The 16,682-nt window shown below is 43.7% G+C and overlaps 1 pseudogene; it reads right to left on the reverse strand.

Annotated features, from left to right (window-relative positions):
* Nucleotides 1-11,679, reverse strand: part of LOC105472742 (large ribosomal subunit protein uL11-like) — a 128,238-nt pseudogene extending 116,559 nt beyond the window's left edge.
* Nucleotides 11,680-16,682: the final 5,003 nt, after the last annotated feature.

Below are 16,682 nucleotides of genomic sequence, written 5' to 3' on the forward strand. Positions count from 1 at the left end.
ACCCAGGTTTTCATAGTCATAGGTAAGGAGAAGTTTTGGCAGTGGAGGATTCAAGATAATTTTTTAGATTATTTTTATTTTTTTGAGACAGTCTTTCTCTGTCACCCAGGTCAGAGGGCAGTGGTACAATCTCAGCTCACTGCAATCTCCACCTCCCGGATTCAAGCCATTCTCCTGCCTCAGCCTCTCAAGTAGCTGGGATTATAGGCGCCCACCATCATTCCCTGCTAATTTTTGTATTTTAGAAGAGATGGAGTTTTGCCAAACTGGTCTCAGACTCCTGACCTCAAGTGATCTGCCCGCCTCCCGAAGTGCTGGGATTACGGGTTTTGTAAGCCGCCGCACCAGGCCTAAATTTTACAGGAAGCAGGACTCAGTGATGGATGGATGTGGACTACAGAGAGAGATGACTAGCTGTCCAGCTTGAGCAACCTGAGAGCAGGTGAGGCCATTTATTGAGATGAAACATGACGGAAGAAGATAAAGTGAAGGCAGAAATGATAAGTTCAGTTTGGGACATATTGGCCTTGAGGGGCTTTGCAAATTGCCAGGTTCTGAGGCTCCAGTGGTGGCAGCAGCAATCACTCGCGGCCTTTGTGTGGCACCCAGCATTTGTTCTAATTCCATCCATCGCCAGCTGATTCTCATTTCCCAAGCCTTTGTTCAGGCTGTCGAACGCCAGGGATCTGGGTTACCCTCTCCTAGTCCTAAACACTGTCCCCAGCCAAACCCCATTTAACCTAATTACTAGGCATGTGAGCCTGGGCAAACCACTTCACTGCTCTAGGCCTCGGTTCCTCATCTATAAAACGATAGGGTTACAAAAGATGACGTCCAAGGGTCCTTCTAGGTCCACTCTGGTTCTAAATAAAATGCGGCACTTCGCTGATCCACCGCGAGAGGGCACCAGAGAAACGTCCTCGCACAGGACGGCACTGGCAGTGCCCCGAGCCAGCCAGGGAGGGTACCAGGTGGGATGCAGCGAGGGAGGTGGAAGTAAGGTGGAACGCCATCCTTCCACATCCTTCAGACTCGGGCAAACCCTTAGATCTAGGAAAAATGTTCGATAAGCAGCAACCGCAGCCAACATTCTATTTATTCCCTTTATTTCTTTATCAAGACAAAAAGCATTGTCCGGCTCTTCACTGCCAGAGTGTTAGTTAAATGCATGAATTTTCGAGGTAAATTAGATCCAACTGGCCCATTACAGTCACCTGGACGCTCTTAAATACACCGATGCTCCGCTCCCAACCACAGCAGCGCGAGGGGCCACAGCCTTCCCATCAGCTAAAAGATGAACTCGGGACAGATTCCTGCTTGGGACGGATTCCTGCTCGCCTCCCACTCCTGGCCCCCGGAAACTCACAGTCTGGTTGCTAAGTCAGATTTAGCTCCTTTGTGCACATTGTCAAAAAAACTTGAGACAATCCTCCAGGTTTCCAGCAGGGAGCACTGGGGCACACGTGGTACCCTCAAAGCTGGTTCCGCGAAAAGCCCTTGATATGTGGCGAGCTTGCTCTCTTATCCTTACTATGAGAAGCAGGGCAGAATCTTGATCCTTGGATTTCCAGCGTACAGTCCTGTTCTAACAGCTAATCGATGAACTTTCTGGCTTGGAAATACAGGGCCTTGCCAGTCTTGCCCTCTGTGTGCTGTCTAATCCCGGTCATGAACACGGAACACAAAAGCCGCTGTTTGTGGTAAGAGCCACACCTTCCTCTCTCACCTCTAAGATGGTGAGAAAAGATAAGCATATCTGCCCAATTCATCTGATGGGGTTTGTGAGGACCAGATAAATGTATATGTACATGTTCTGAAGTGTATAATACAAATGCAAACTCCAGGTGGAGTTATTCTAAAGGTGTGATTCATTATACCATGAATAATGTAATTATACAGGGGTGTCGTCATTTTCAAGGCAATGTTCACATCGCAGTGTTTTATTTACAATAGCTAAAATGTAAATGATCTAAATGTCCAAAATTATCAAATATCAAGTTGAGACCCTCTTTTTGTCAGCAAGTATTTGAGGACCTATAGCGTGTTAGTCTGTTTTTGCATTGCTATAAAGGAATATCTCAGCTGGGCTCAGTGGCTCATGCCTGTAATCCCAGCGTTTTGGGAGGCCAAGGTGGGCAGATCACGAGGTCAGGAGTTCGAGACCAGCCTGGCCAATATGGTAAAACCTGTCTCTACTAAAAATACAAAAATTAGCTGGGCATGATGGTGCACGCCTGTAGTCCCAGCTACTCGGGAGGCTGAGGCAGAATGATCACTTGAACACAGGAGGCAGAGGTTGCAGTGAGCAAAGATCGTGCCACTGCACTCCAGCCTGGGTGACAGAGTGAGACTCCGTCTCAAAAAAAAAAACCTGAGGCGGGGTAATTTATAATAAAAGCAGCTTAATTGGCTCATGGTTCTGCAGGCTGTACAAGCATGGCTCCAGTGTCTGCCTCTGGTGAGGCCTCAGGAAGTTCCAGTCATGGCAGTTGGAGAAGGGAGAGACGGTGATGTCACATGGCAAGATCCAGGGTTGCCGGGAGGTTCCAGACTTTTATACAACCAGGTCTCATGTGAACTCACCGAGTAAGAACTCACTTATCACCTGGTGATGGTGCTAAACCATTTACGAGAGTCCTGCCCCATGATCCAATCACCCCCACCAGGCCTCACCTTCAATATTGGAAATCACATTTCAACATGAGATTTGGAGGAGGCACACGTCCAAACTCTATCATATGGTGTGTCATTCCAAAGGGAATCTTTGTAACCATTAAAAAATATGTTATAGGAAGATGCTTAATGATAAGGGGAACTACTCATGATGGATAATAAATGAAAGAAGGCAGATGATACTACAATAAGGTACAATATGATTCTATTTAAATATGCATTCATATATGTGTATAAGTTAGACATGTGTATACATATGTAAATATGGGAGCAATACCCAAATTTTAGCAATGGTTATATAAGGGTAAATAGGATCTGCCATATAAGGCTGGAAAATTAAGATCTTAATTTTCTTTTCTGCAATAGATAATGAGGTAACAGGAAGAGGAAGAAAGAGTCATTGTTCTCCTTGGTGGCTCTGTGTACTAGTCTGTTCTCAGGCTGCTAATAAAAGACACACCCAAGACTGGGTAATTTATAAAGGAAAGAGGTTTAATGGACTCACAGTTCCACATGGCTGGAGAGGCTTCCCAATCATGGCAGAAGGCAAAGGAAGAGAGCAGAGGCACGTCTAACATGGTGGCAGACAAGAGGACATGTGCAGGGGAACTGCCCTTTATAAACCATCAGATCTCATGAGACTTATTCACTATTGCAAGAACAGCATGGGAAAAACCCGCCCCCATGATTCAATTACCTCCCATCGGGTCTCTCCCACAACACGTGGGGATTATGGCAGCTACAATTCATTTGGGTGGGGACACAACCAACCTATATCAGTTTGTATCTTAGGCAGATAAAGGAACTTCAGTTTGTTTGGGAGAGATCTTGGGGGTAGGTGGTCGGAGACTTTGAGGCTTCTTCAGTTCAGCATGGCAAAAATGCCCTATTGTGAGGTATTGCTTTCTGAGCCCCAACGAGGTCAAACTTGTAACCTCCAGCTAAGCCCTACCTCCAGATTCTGTTGCACCGGGGACTAATTTTCCAACACATACTTTTTGGGGAATACATTCAAATCATAGCAGTCACTAAGATTGTCTTAGTGTGTTGGTGAGTTCGGCCATACCTGAAGCATCTTTACCCATCTGCTATGGTTTGAATGTGTCCCCTTCTCAAATTCATGTAGAAACTTGTATTAGTCCATTTTCATACTGCTATGAAGAAATACCTGAGACTGGGTAATTTATAAAGAAAAAGAGATTTCATGGACTCACAGTTTCACATGGCTGGAAAGGCTTCACAATCATGGTGGAAGGCTAAGGAAGAACAGAGGCACATCTTACAGGGTGACAGGCAAGAGGGCATGTACAGGGGAACTGCCCTTGATAAAACCATCAGAGCTCATGAAACTTATTCACTATTATGAGAACAGCACAGGAAAAACCCACCCCCATGGTACAATTACCTCCCACCAGGTCTCTCCTAGGGATTATGGGAGCTACATTTCAAGATGAGATTTGGGTGGGGACACAGGTAAACCATATAATTCCACCCCAGCCCCACCCAAATCTCATGTCCTCACATTTAAAAACCAATTGTGCCTTCCCAGCAGTCATCCAAAGTCTTAACTCATTACAGCATTAACTCAAAAGTCCACATTCCAAAGTCTCATCTGAGACAAGGCAAGTCCCTTCCACTTATGATCTTGTAAAATCAAAAGTAAGTTAGTTACTTCCTAGACACAATGAGGGTATAGGCATTGGGTAAATATACCTGCTCCAAATGGAAGAAACTGCCCAAAACAAAGGGGTTACAGTCCCCATGAAGTCCAAAATCCAATAGGTCAGTCATTAAACCTTAAAGTTCCAAAATGATCCCCTTTTGACTCCATTTCTTACATCTAGTTCATGCTGATGCAAGAGGTGGATTCCCATGGCTTTGGACAGCTCCACTCCTGTGGCTTTGAAGGGTATAGCCCCACTCCCAGCTGCTTTCAAGGCCTGGCATTAAGTGTCTGCAGCTTTTCCAGGTGCATGGTGCAATCTGTCAGTGGATCTACCATTCTGGGGTCTGGAGGATGATGGCCCTCTTCTCACAGTTTCAATAGGCAGTGCCTCAGTGGGGACTCTGTGTGGGGGCTCCCACCCCACATTTCTCTTCCACACTGCCCTAGCAGAGGTTCTCCATGAGGGCCCTGCCCCTGCAGGAAACTTCTGCCTGGACATCCAGGCATTTCCATACATCCTCTGAAATCTAGGCAGAAGTTCCCAAACCTCAGTTCTTGACTCCTGTGCACCCACAGGCTCACCATGTGGAAGCTGCCAAGGCTTGGGGCTTGCACCCTCTGAAACCAAAGTCTGAGCTGTACCTTGGCCCCTTTTAGCTATGGCTAGAGCAGCTAGGAGAAAACACGGCACCAAGTCCCTAGGCTGCACACAGCAGGGGAGCCCCAGACCTGGCCCAGAAACCCATTTTTCCCTCCTAGGCCTCAGGCCTGTGATGGTAGGTGCTACTGTGAAGGTCTCTGACATGCTCTGGAGATGTCATTCCCATTGTTTTGGTGATTAACATTTGGCTCCTTGTTACTTATGCAAATTTCTGCAGCAGGCTTGAATTTCTCCCTAGAAAATGCATTTTTCTTTTCTGTTGCATCATTAGGCTACAAATTTTCCAAATTTTTATGCTCTGCTTCCTCTTGAACGCTTTGCCACTTAGTAATTTCTTCCGCCAGATATCCTAAATCATCTCTCTCAAGTTCAAAATTCCACAGATCTCTAGGGCTGTAGCAAAATGCTGCCAGTCTCTTTGCTAAAGTATAACAAGAATCACCTTTGCTCCAGTTCTCAACAAGTTCCTCATCTCCATCTGCAAACACCTCAGCCTGGACTTTATTGTCCATATCACTATCAGCATTGCAGTCAAAGCCATTCAACAAGCTTCTAGGAAGTTCCAAACTTTCCCACATCTTTCTGTCTTCTGAGCCCTCCAAATCCCTAGGAAGTTCCAAACTTTCTCACGTTTTTCTATTTTCTGAGCCCTCCAAACTGTTCCAAGCTCTGCTTGTTACCCAGTTCCAAAGTCACTTCCACATTTTCAAGTATCTTAATAGCAGTACCCTACTCTAAAGGCACCAATTTACTGTATTAGTCCATTTTCATACTGCTATGGAGAAATACCTGAGACTGGATAATTAATTTTTTAAAAAGAGGTTTAATGGACTCACAGTTCTACATGACTGGGGAGGCCTCACAATCATGGCAGAAGGCTAGGGAGGAGCAAAGGCACATCTTACATGGCAGAAGGCAAGAGTGTGTGTGCTGGGGAACTGCCCTTTATAAAACTATCAAATCTTGTGAGACTCACTCACTATCATGAGAACAGCAAGGGAAAAATCCGCCCCTGTGATTAAATTACCTCTCACTGGGTCTCTCTCATGACACAGGGATTATGGGAGCTACCATTCAAGATGAGATTTGGGTGGGGACACAGCCAAACCACATCAAAACTTAACCTCTATTGTGGTGTGTAAGAGGTGGAGCCTTTTGGGAAGATTAAGTCATGAGGGCTCCTCGTTCATAAATAGATTAGTGTCTTATAAAAAGGACTGGAGGGAATTAGCTTGGGCTTCTTTGCTCTTGGGCTCATCTGCCAAGCAAAAAAAACCCTTACTAGACACCGAATACCAGTGTCTTGATCTTGGACTTCTCAGCCTCCAGAACTGTGAGAAATAAATTTCTGTTGTTATTTATTATCCAGTCTGAGATGTTTTATCCAGTCTGAGATGTTTTCTTTTAGCAACATAAATGAACTAAGTAATCATGTCTTCCCACTGTAACATAAGCTCCCATGAGGACAAGGATTTTATCTTGACATCCCCAGCACAAAGAACAATGCCTGGTGCTTCACAAATACACTATGTGCTCAATAAATATTTGTTGAATAAGTGAATAAATTGTCCTAGGCAAGCAGTGAAGCCTGGTCCCATTAGTCACTTTGTAGCCTGGATGGTGGGTGCCATTGCTTCTCTTGGGCATCCTGTTTAAAGATCCATCACCAATGAAGAGACACATTTTGGGTTGTTCATACAATGTAATACAACAACAGAGAAAGAACATACTACTCGAACATTCAGATGAAGCTCACAGGTTTAGGATGAGTAAAAGGAGCCAGTCACAAAGAATACATTTTACCTGATCCCATTTACGTGAAGTGCAAAAACAGACAAAACTAATTGATCATGATGGAGCAGACACAGGGGAACTTTATGGGGTGCTGGAAATGTTCCACCTCTTACTCTGACTGGCGGTTGCATCAAGGTGCCAAGGTGCACATATTTTAAAAATCACTGTAGGAGACCAGAGTAAGCCACCCCAAAATATGCCTCTTTGGCATAGGGATTATTTTGCACTGATTATTTTGAGAAACAGCAGACACAGAAGAAGCTCTAAAAACAAAGTAGAAGTTAACCTTTTGTATGGGAAATATACCACTATAAAGGAAATCTCCATTTGTAAGGGTGTCTCCTTCTCTAACAGGAATAAAAGGATGACTAAATCACATGAGACTGCTATCAATGGAGAAGGCACTGACTTAAATCTGCATAACAAACCTTATTCTTGTTTACTGTGCCTCCTTTCCTGGTCACCTTCCTATAAATTGCCTCCCCCATAGCCCTCTTGTTTTTGTTTTCTCTGGTGAGGCTATATAAGCCAGGGTTCTATGCCATGGCTTTGAGATTTACTCATTTCTCTGGGTACCTCCCATGTATATATGAAATATAATATTAATAAACTTCAGCTTGTTTTCCTCTTATTTTATTTTATTTTTTTTGAGACAGAGTCTTGCTCTGCTGCCCAGGCTGGAGTGCAGCAGTGCGATCTCGGCTCACTGCAAGCTCCACCTCCCAGGTTCACACCATTCTCCTTCCTCAGCCTCCTGAGTAGCTGGGACTACAGGCACCCGCCACCATGCCCAGCTAATTTTTTGTATTTTTAGTGGAGACAGGGTTTCACCATGTTAGCCAGGATGATCTCGATTTCCTGACCTTGTGATCTGCCCGCCTCGGCCTCCCAAAGTGCTGGGCTTACAGACGTGAACCACAGCACCCAGCTGTTTTCCTCTTATTAATCTGTTATTACAAAGATCCTAAGAACCCAGAAAAGCAGAGGGAAAATTATTTTTTCCTCTTCTACATCACCAAGGTATTGCTGGCAAAAACAGTCACACTGTAAAATATTTGAAGAGATTTATTCTGAGCCAACTATGAGTGACCAGTGACCCATGACACAATCCTCAGGAGATCCTGGGGAGAACATGTGCCTAAGGTGGTCTGACTACAACTTGGTTTTATACATTTCAGAGAGACGTAAGATGTCAATCAATACATGTATGATGGACACTGGTTCAGTCTACAAAGGTGGGAAGCAGGGGCTTCCAAGTTGTAGGAAGAGTCAAAGATTTTTTGATTAGCAATTGGTTGAAAAAGCTATTATCTAAAGACCTGTAATGAATAGAGTTATGATAAGGCATTGTGTAGACCAAGGTTTTATCACACAGAGGAAGCCTCCAGGTAGCAGGCTTCAGAGAGAATAGATTGTAAATATTTCTTATCAGACCTAAAGAGCCTATTCTATCAGTAATTCCAAAAGGGAGGAGAGTATAATGAGTATAATGTCTGGCTCCCCCTTCCCATCACGGCCTGAACTAGCTTTTCAGTTAACTTTAACATGCCCTGGGCCAAGAGGAGGGGTCTATACAGATGGTTGGGGGGAATGGAATTTGATTTTTGGTTTATAGTATTCACTTATGTAGTACACTTCAGTGTATATATACCTTTTACCTCAATTTTAAGTCATTTTAAAAAAGATCCCTCTCCCTCTCTTGAAATTCCCTCTAATTCCTTTTTCTCATCCAGTTATCAGTAAATTAATGATATGCTTTGGATTTGTGTCCCTGCCAAAATCTCATGTTGAATTGTAATCCCAAATGTCAGAGGCAGGGCCTGGTGGGAGGTGATGGGATCATGGAGACAGACTTCCCTCTTGCTGTTCTCATGATAGTGAATTCTCACAAGATCTGGTTGTTTAAAAGTGTGTAGCACTTCCCTTTTGGGCTCTCTTCCTTCTGCTCTAGCCATGTAGGACATGCTGGTTTCCCCTTTCCTCCCACCATGATTGTAAGTTTCCTGAGGCCTCCCCACCCATGTTTCCTATACAGCCTGTGGAACTGTGAGCCAACTTAACCTCTTTTTATTTTTTTAATAAATTACCCAGTCTCAGGTAGTTCTTTGTAGCATTGTGAGAATTAGCTAACACAGAATATTGGTACAGAGAGTGTGAGGCATTGCTATAAAGGTGCCACATTCCACCTGAAAATGTGGAAGCAGCTTTGGAACTGAGTAATGGGCAGAGGTTGGAACAGTTTGGAGGGCTCAGAAGAAGACAGGAAGATAAGGGAAAGTTTGGAACTTCCTAGAGAGTTGTTAAATTGTTGTGACCAAAATGCTATAGTGATATAGTCAAGGCTGAAAAGGTCTCAGAAGGAGATGAGGAACTTACTGGAAACTGGAGCAAAGGTGACTTGTGTTACGTGTTAGCAAAGAGGTTGGAGGCATTGTGCCCCTGCCCTAGAGATCCATGGAACTTTGAACTTGAGAGTGACGATTTAGAGTATTGGTGGAATAAATTTCTAAGTAGCAAAATGTTCAATAGATGGCCTGGTTGCTTCTAGCAGCCTATGCTTATATTCATGAGCAAAGAAATAATCTGGAACTGGAACTTATATTTTAAAAGGTACAGAGTGTAAAAGTTTAGAAAATTTGCAGGCTGGCCATGTGATGGAAAAGAAAAACCCATTTTCTGGGGAGGAATTCAAGCTGGCTGCATAAGCCAGTTTGCATAAGCAAATAAGCTGAATCTTAATAGTCAAGACAATGGGGAAAATGCCTCAAAGACACTTTAGAGACCTTTGCAGCAGCCCCTCCCATCACAGGCCTGGAGACACAGGAGGGAAAAATGGTTTTGTAGGCCAGACCCTGGGCCCTGCTGCCCTGGGCAACCTCAGGACACCATTCCCTGCATCCCAACTGTTCCAGCTCCAGCCGTGGCTAAAAGGGGCCAATGTACAGCTCAGGCCACTGCTTCAGAGAGTGCAAGCCATAAGCCTTAGCAGCTTCCATGTGGTGTTAAGCCTGTGGGTGCACAGAGGGCAAGAGTTGAGGTTTGGGAGCCTCTGCCTAGATTTCAGAGGATGTATGGAAATGCCTGCATGTCCAGCAGAAGTCTGTTGCAGGGGCAGAGCCTTCATGGAGAACCTCTTCTAGGGAACTATGGAGGGCAAATGTGGAGTTGGAGCCCTCACACAGAGTCCCTACTCAAGCACTGCCTAGTGGCGCTGTGAGAAGTAGGGCCACCATCCTCCAGCCCCTAGAATGGTAGATCCACCGACAACTTGCACTGTGAGCTTGGAAAGGCCACAGGCACTCAACACCACACCACGAAGACAGCTATGGCAGCTATACCCTGCAGAGTCATAGGGGTAGAGCTACCCAAGGCCTTAGCAGCCCACCCATTGCATCTGTGTGGCCTGAATGTGAGACATGGAGTCAAAGGAGATTATTTTGGAGCTTTAAGACTTAATGACTTCCCTGCTGGGTTTGAACTTCATGGGGCCTGTAACCCTTTTGTTTTGGCCAATTTCTCCCACTAGGAATGGGTGCATGTAACAGATGCCTGTACCTCCATTGTATCTTGGAAGTAACTAACTTGTTTTTCATTTTACAGGCTCATAGGCAAAAGGGACTTGTCTTATCTCAGATGAGACTTTGGACTGTGGAGTTTTGAGTTAATGCAGAAGTGAGTTAAGACTCAGGGGACTGTTGAGAAGGGATGATTGTATTTTGCAATGTGAGAAGGACAACAGATTTGGGAGGGGCCAGGGTAAAATGACATGGTTTGGATTTGTGTCCCCACCAAAATCTCATGTTGAATTGTAATCCCCAGTGTTGGAGGAGGGGCCTGGTAGAAGGTGACTGGATCATGGGGGCGTACTTCCCCCCTTGCTGTTCTCGTGATAGTGAGTTCTCACAAGATCTGGTTGTTTAAAAGTGTATAGCAGCCGTCTGCGGTGGCTCACGCCTGTAATCGCAGCCTTTTGGGAGGATGAGGCAGATGGATCACTTGAGGCCAGGAGTTGGAGACCAGCCTGTGCAATGTGGTGAAACCTGTCTCTCTCCTAAAAATGCAAAAATTAGCTGGGTGTGGTGGTGCATGCCTGTAATCCCCAGCTACCTGGGAGGCTGAGGCTGGAGAATTGCTTGAACTCGGGAGGTGGAGGTTGCAATGGGCTGAGATCGCACCACTGCACTCCAGCCTGGGCGACAGTGCAAGACTCCATCTCAAAAAAACAAAACAAAACAAAACAGTATGTAGCACTTCTGCTTTTGCTCTCTTCCTCCTGCTCCAGCTGGCCTCCCCTTTGCCTTCCACCATGATTGTCCATACTTCCTGTACGTCCTGTGAAACCGTGAGCCAATTAAGCCTCTTTTCTTTAATAAATTATCCAGTCCCATGTAGTTCTTTATAGCAATGTGAGAATGGACTAATACAATTAATAAAACGTTTCAGAGTCAGTTCAGAATCTAACAATGACTTGCATGTTTCCAGCTTGAGATGCCAGCTTTCCTCTTGCCTCCCCAACATAATTTTACTTTTGCCATGTCAAAATTTCTTAAACGTAATATCTGCCAAGGTACAATAGGAACATTTCCTTCTAGAAAGCACGACCATTTCTTAACTTATAAAAACAAGCTCCAAGGCAGACAGGGATCCCCTCTGAGGACCCACCACATGGTAGTGGCAGCCTGGGATCCCACTCCCGGGATTAGTGATATTGCTGGAGTCTGTAGATCCGAAACATAAGAGATTATCCTGGACCAGCTGTCTTCATAACAGAGCTCTTCATAAATAAAACCAGACCAACTTTTCTGGGCTATTACAGAAAAATGAGCAAAAGAAAATAACAACTGAAGCATAGCGAATATAATAACCCAAAATATGACACTTTGGCATAAGGATCCTTTTTTTCTTTTTTTTTTTTTTTGAGACCGAATCTCGCTCTGTTGCCCAGGCTGGAGTGCAGTGGCATGATCTCTCCTCACTGCAACTTCTGCCTCCCAGGTTCAAGGGATGTGATTCTCCTGCCTCAGCCTCCTAAGTAGCTGGGATTACAGGCATGCACCACCCCGTCTGGCTAAGTTTTGTATTTTTAGTAGAGATGGGGTTTCACCATGTTGGTCAGGCTGCTCACGAACTCCTGACCTCAAGTGATCCGCACTCCTTGGCCTCCCAAAATGCTGGGATTACAGGCGTGAGCCACTGCGCCCAGCCGGCATAAGGATTCTTCTGACATGAAGGCAATTGAGAAGAAGCAGATACGACAAAAGCTCTCTGCCCTTCCTCTATTTGCCTAAAAGCAAAACATAGATTTACATCAAGGTCCCCCCTCTCCTCTCTACCAAAAAGAGATGACTTTACAACCTTATCAACCTGAAGATGGCACCAGAGGAATCTACATGACAAACTAGCCGTTATCCACCCTTAGTTTCCTTTCCTATTTGCCTTCCCACAATTTGCCACCCCTAAAGACTGAAGGTCCTTTTCCTTGTCTTGTCACTTCTCTAAAGATGTGATGCTCTTTGTTAGAGTTACTGTATACACCAAAGTTCTCAGCCACCTCTTTGACAGTTACTCTTTCTCTGAGTTTGCTCCCATGGGTATATGAAATGTTTGCTTTTCTTTTGATAATCTGTCTTTTGTTACACAGATCCCAGTTAAAAACTAAGAAGGAGAGAAAGAAAAATTATTTTTCCTCTCACAGGCAACTACAAGTTTTAAAACTCAAATATCATTTTTTAAGAGAATTTCAAGATCAACTGCTTAAGAAACAGAAGTATCAATAAAACTCTGGTAGAATTCTCAAGGGTGTTCCTTATAAAAATTGAGTGAATAATGTAATTTTAACTAAAACAACTTGTATATGCCCTGAACAAGATTAAGGAAAAAAAAAGAAAGAAACAGTTGATGGAATTTCATGTGTATTTATTTGTACTATAGATTTCTTTCTGGTGTGCAGAGTTATAGGAGAAATCTGAAAGTCAACCAGAAAAAAATATTTTAGTAAATTCTTCCTATCTTAGCTAAGATATAGAATGTAACTCCCAAACTGGGGTACTTTAGACTCAGCTATCTGAATGTGAATTATTGAGTAATACGGCAGTAACACAGGGCTTACCCACAAATTGCTAGTCTGATTACAGCTTCCGTATTTGCTTTAAAAATCAGGCCGGGCGCAGTGGTTCATGCCTGTAATCCTAGCACTTTGGGAGGCCGAGGTGGGCGGATCATGAGGTCAGGAGTTCAAGACCATCCTGGCCAACATAGTGAAACCCCATCTCTACTAAAAATACAAAAATTAGCCAGGCATGGTGGCACCACCTGTAGTCCCAGCTACTTTGGGAGGCTGAGGCAGGAGAATCGCTTGAACCCAGGAGGTAGAGGTTGTGGTGAGCCGAGATCATGCCACTGCACTCTAGCCTGGGCAACACAGTGAGACTCCATCTCAAAAAAAAAAAAAAAAAAAAAGTACAAAAATTGAACACACTTTTGAGGTAGCTTTTCCATTTTTAAAAAATTCAATACAAAAATGTTTATTTTTATTCTAATCACTTAGATCACTTTTAAGTCTAAATTGACTTTTATATATTTACCAGGGTGGTGCATAAGTTTACAAATGAATAGAAAACCCTAATGAGAATAAAGGCATTTTCCAGCATCTTCTCTACAAATGCCAACTTTCACTTGATTAGTCAAAACCAGAGCTAGAAGCTTCCAAAGCGAACTTGGCACCATCTCATCATCTCAGAACACTGAGAACATTGAGGCCCTGCTACTTCCTCGACGTGGGCTGCGGGAGGGAGAGGGAGACACAGCAGGTGGTGGCCACTAATTGGTCACGTGATAAAGTAGGTAGTATCATCCCCATGGTAGAGGTGCAGAAAGAGACGCAGAAGGATTGGTGTTTTGCCCAGGTTCACACAGCTGGTCAACAGAAATGCCAAGGTTCAAGCACACAAGGGTCCCACCCCAAAGCCCATGCACTTCCTCTCCATTCAGATGCCCTGTTCTCAACAGAGAGGGGAAGAGTGAGAGCCTGGACTGCTCTCGACAATAACTCCAACTTCTCAGCAATAATTTCCAATTTCTCCTCAGAAACTCCCTAAGATAATTTAAAAAATATATTCCCTCTGACAGCTAAATGTCATAATAAATGTTTTTATCATCAATTCAAGTAGTTTCAAAGGATGCTATGGTAGATTACTGCAGTGATGATCCCTAAGGAGTCACACTTCCCTGGATCCATGACCCTGGAGCGTTCCTTCCCAACTGGACACATGGCTTGCTTTTGCCAAGGGTTATGAAAAGGGGAGTCAGGAGGAAGCCTGAAAATCACTTGTGTTCTGGGACTTGCTCCTGCTACTCTTTGGAACCTGCGGTCACCACGTAAGGAAGCCTCTGCTAGTCTACTAGTGGAAGAGACACCATGTGAAGCAGAGACGAGCTGTCCTGGCTGAGGTTCCTAGACCAAGCAGCCCTCCGACTGACACACATGTGAGACCACAGGGTGTGAGAACACGTGGCGCGGGCTGAGCTGAACCACCAGCTGACCACAGAGATCCAGCAGCTCAGCCAAGTCCAGAACTACCCAGCTAACCCCCAGATTCATGAACATTATAAATGCTTGTTGTATTAAGCCACTAAGCCTTAGGGTGCTTTTGTTACCTAGCAACTGATACACTTACATATTATAAAATTTGAGATTTTCAAATAAAACTATTATGTCAGTTTCAGTGTATCCAGTGTATCCAAAATCCCAAATCAATTTGATGCCCATCATCCATTCAAAGGATACATTTAAAAACTCAAAAATTTCATATCATTCCTTTTTTCTTTTAGCCCCATTTTTCTAATATCCTATTATATCCTATTACCCTATGATACTTCTTTAAAATAAAGATATCTGGATAAATGTCTATGTTAAAAGTTTTGGCATTTCCTATGCCATAAAGCTCCAACTATTTTTTTAAAAAATCACTTATGGATTGTGTTACCATAAAGTAAGTATTATTGGTACATGATTGACCAATATAAAAATATATCAGCTAGGCACAGTGGCTCATGCCTGTGATCCCAGCACTTTGGGAGGCTAAGAGGGGAAAACTGCTTGAAGCTAGGAGTTCCAGACCAGCTTGGGTGACATATGGAGATCCTGTCTCTATAAAAATTTTGTAATTTTTACAAAAAATGTAAAAATTAGCCCCAGGGTCATGGTATGTGCCTGTAGTCCCAGCTGTTCTGGAGGCTGAGGTGTGAGGATCATCTGAGTCCAGTTTGAGGCTGCAATGAGCTATAATTGCACTCCTGCACTCCAGCCTGGGTGACAGAGTGAGGCCCTGTCCCCCCACCCCCCGCCAAAAATGTGTGTGTGTGTGTGTGTGTGTGTGTGTATATATATTTTAGTAAAATGTATCAAGGTTTATTTCAAGTGAATGACACTCCATCCCTGCCTTGACTTTCTACCCATTCCCCAAACTAAACAACTCTGTTCCTGGAGCCATTACCACTTTCCCATCTGCTGGAGTTTATATATATACACATATATATGGAGAGAGAGAGAGAGAGAGTTTATGTGTGTGTGTGTGTGTGTGTGTGTGTGTGTGTGTGTGTGTGTGTGTGTATAGAGAGAGAGAGAGAGAGAGACATAAAAATATCAAATATAAAGAGTAAAACTTCACTGGAAATAATCTCTTAATGAAATGGATATTTTTATTTTTCAATTAGTTCATGTATCCATTCAGTGGCTCTTATTTTTAGCTAGGCAGAGTTGTGCATCAATTCTATTTCTATTTTTCATTTTTGTAGCTGCAAGCACAGAAAAGCCTTGTTTGAAGACTACTGGGAGTGAAAGGAGTTTAATTACGGCAGTTTTATGTGTCACTCAATTCTCTGACCTCTTGAATTATCTGCACCAAATCAGAGATATCATCCATAATTAATGATTTATCACCTGACGACTTGATTAGGTCCTTCTTCAAACTGATTAGGAGCAAATAATTAGAAACCACCTGACTCACCGAAGGATTAGCTCCCTGGTCGGTGGTGTCATTTACTTTCTGAACACACCATTTCTCTGTGACCGTTTGTTTGGTATCCCAGAGGTTGTTCCCCCTAAGTACAATCCAGGACAGGACAGCTGAGAGGAGTCTCTCTCTCTCTCTCTCTTTTTTTTTTAATAAAATGGGAGCAAGATGACTGTGAAAAAGGAGGGAGGGAAGACAGCGTGCACTTTATCACAAGCACATTCCCAGGCAGATCAGTTTTAGGAAAGGGCACTTGACACTGAGTATCTAGATATGGATTCTCCTTAAACTATTTGCATCCTGGAACCCTTGGAAAGTCACATTTTGGTTCAAGGATCATTGCTCTTTCTGGTCCGATGCACCTTACTCCAGCTGGTGGCGAGAAACTCCCTGAGACTTGAAAGTTTAATAGGAGACCTGCCAGTCATTGTCTGTTTCCCTGATTTTCCACAAAAACGCATCTTTTATGCAAGGGCTTTTAGCAAAAGGTATCAAGATTTGTTTCAAGTGAATGACACTCCATCCCTACCTCGACTTTCTATCCATTCCCCAAATTAAACAGCTCTGTTCCTGGGGCCATTACCACTTTCCCATCTGCTGGAGTTTAGGAGTGAATTATAACATTACGGTCACTTAAGCCACAACCTAGTCCTGTGACATCGCTGGTCCAACTATTAAGTCTATTCAAACCTTAAAAAAAAAAAAAAGAGGCAATAAATGCTTATTCCTCAAAATGGCCATGTCTGTCACATAAAACTGATTTTATCAATATCGTAAAAACTCAACCTTCATTTAAATCTGGAGGCATGACATCACACAGCATGTATGAGGTGGGGGAATATTTAAAATCTCTGAAACTTTGAAGGGGAGTGCA

This window comes from Macaca nemestrina, chromosome 4 (genome assembly GCF_043159975.1).
Source record: "Macaca nemestrina isolate mMacNem1 chromosome 4, mMacNem.hap1, whole genome shotgun sequence".
Taxonomy (NCBI): domain Eukaryota; kingdom Metazoa; phylum Chordata; class Mammalia; order Primates; family Cercopithecidae; genus Macaca; species Macaca nemestrina.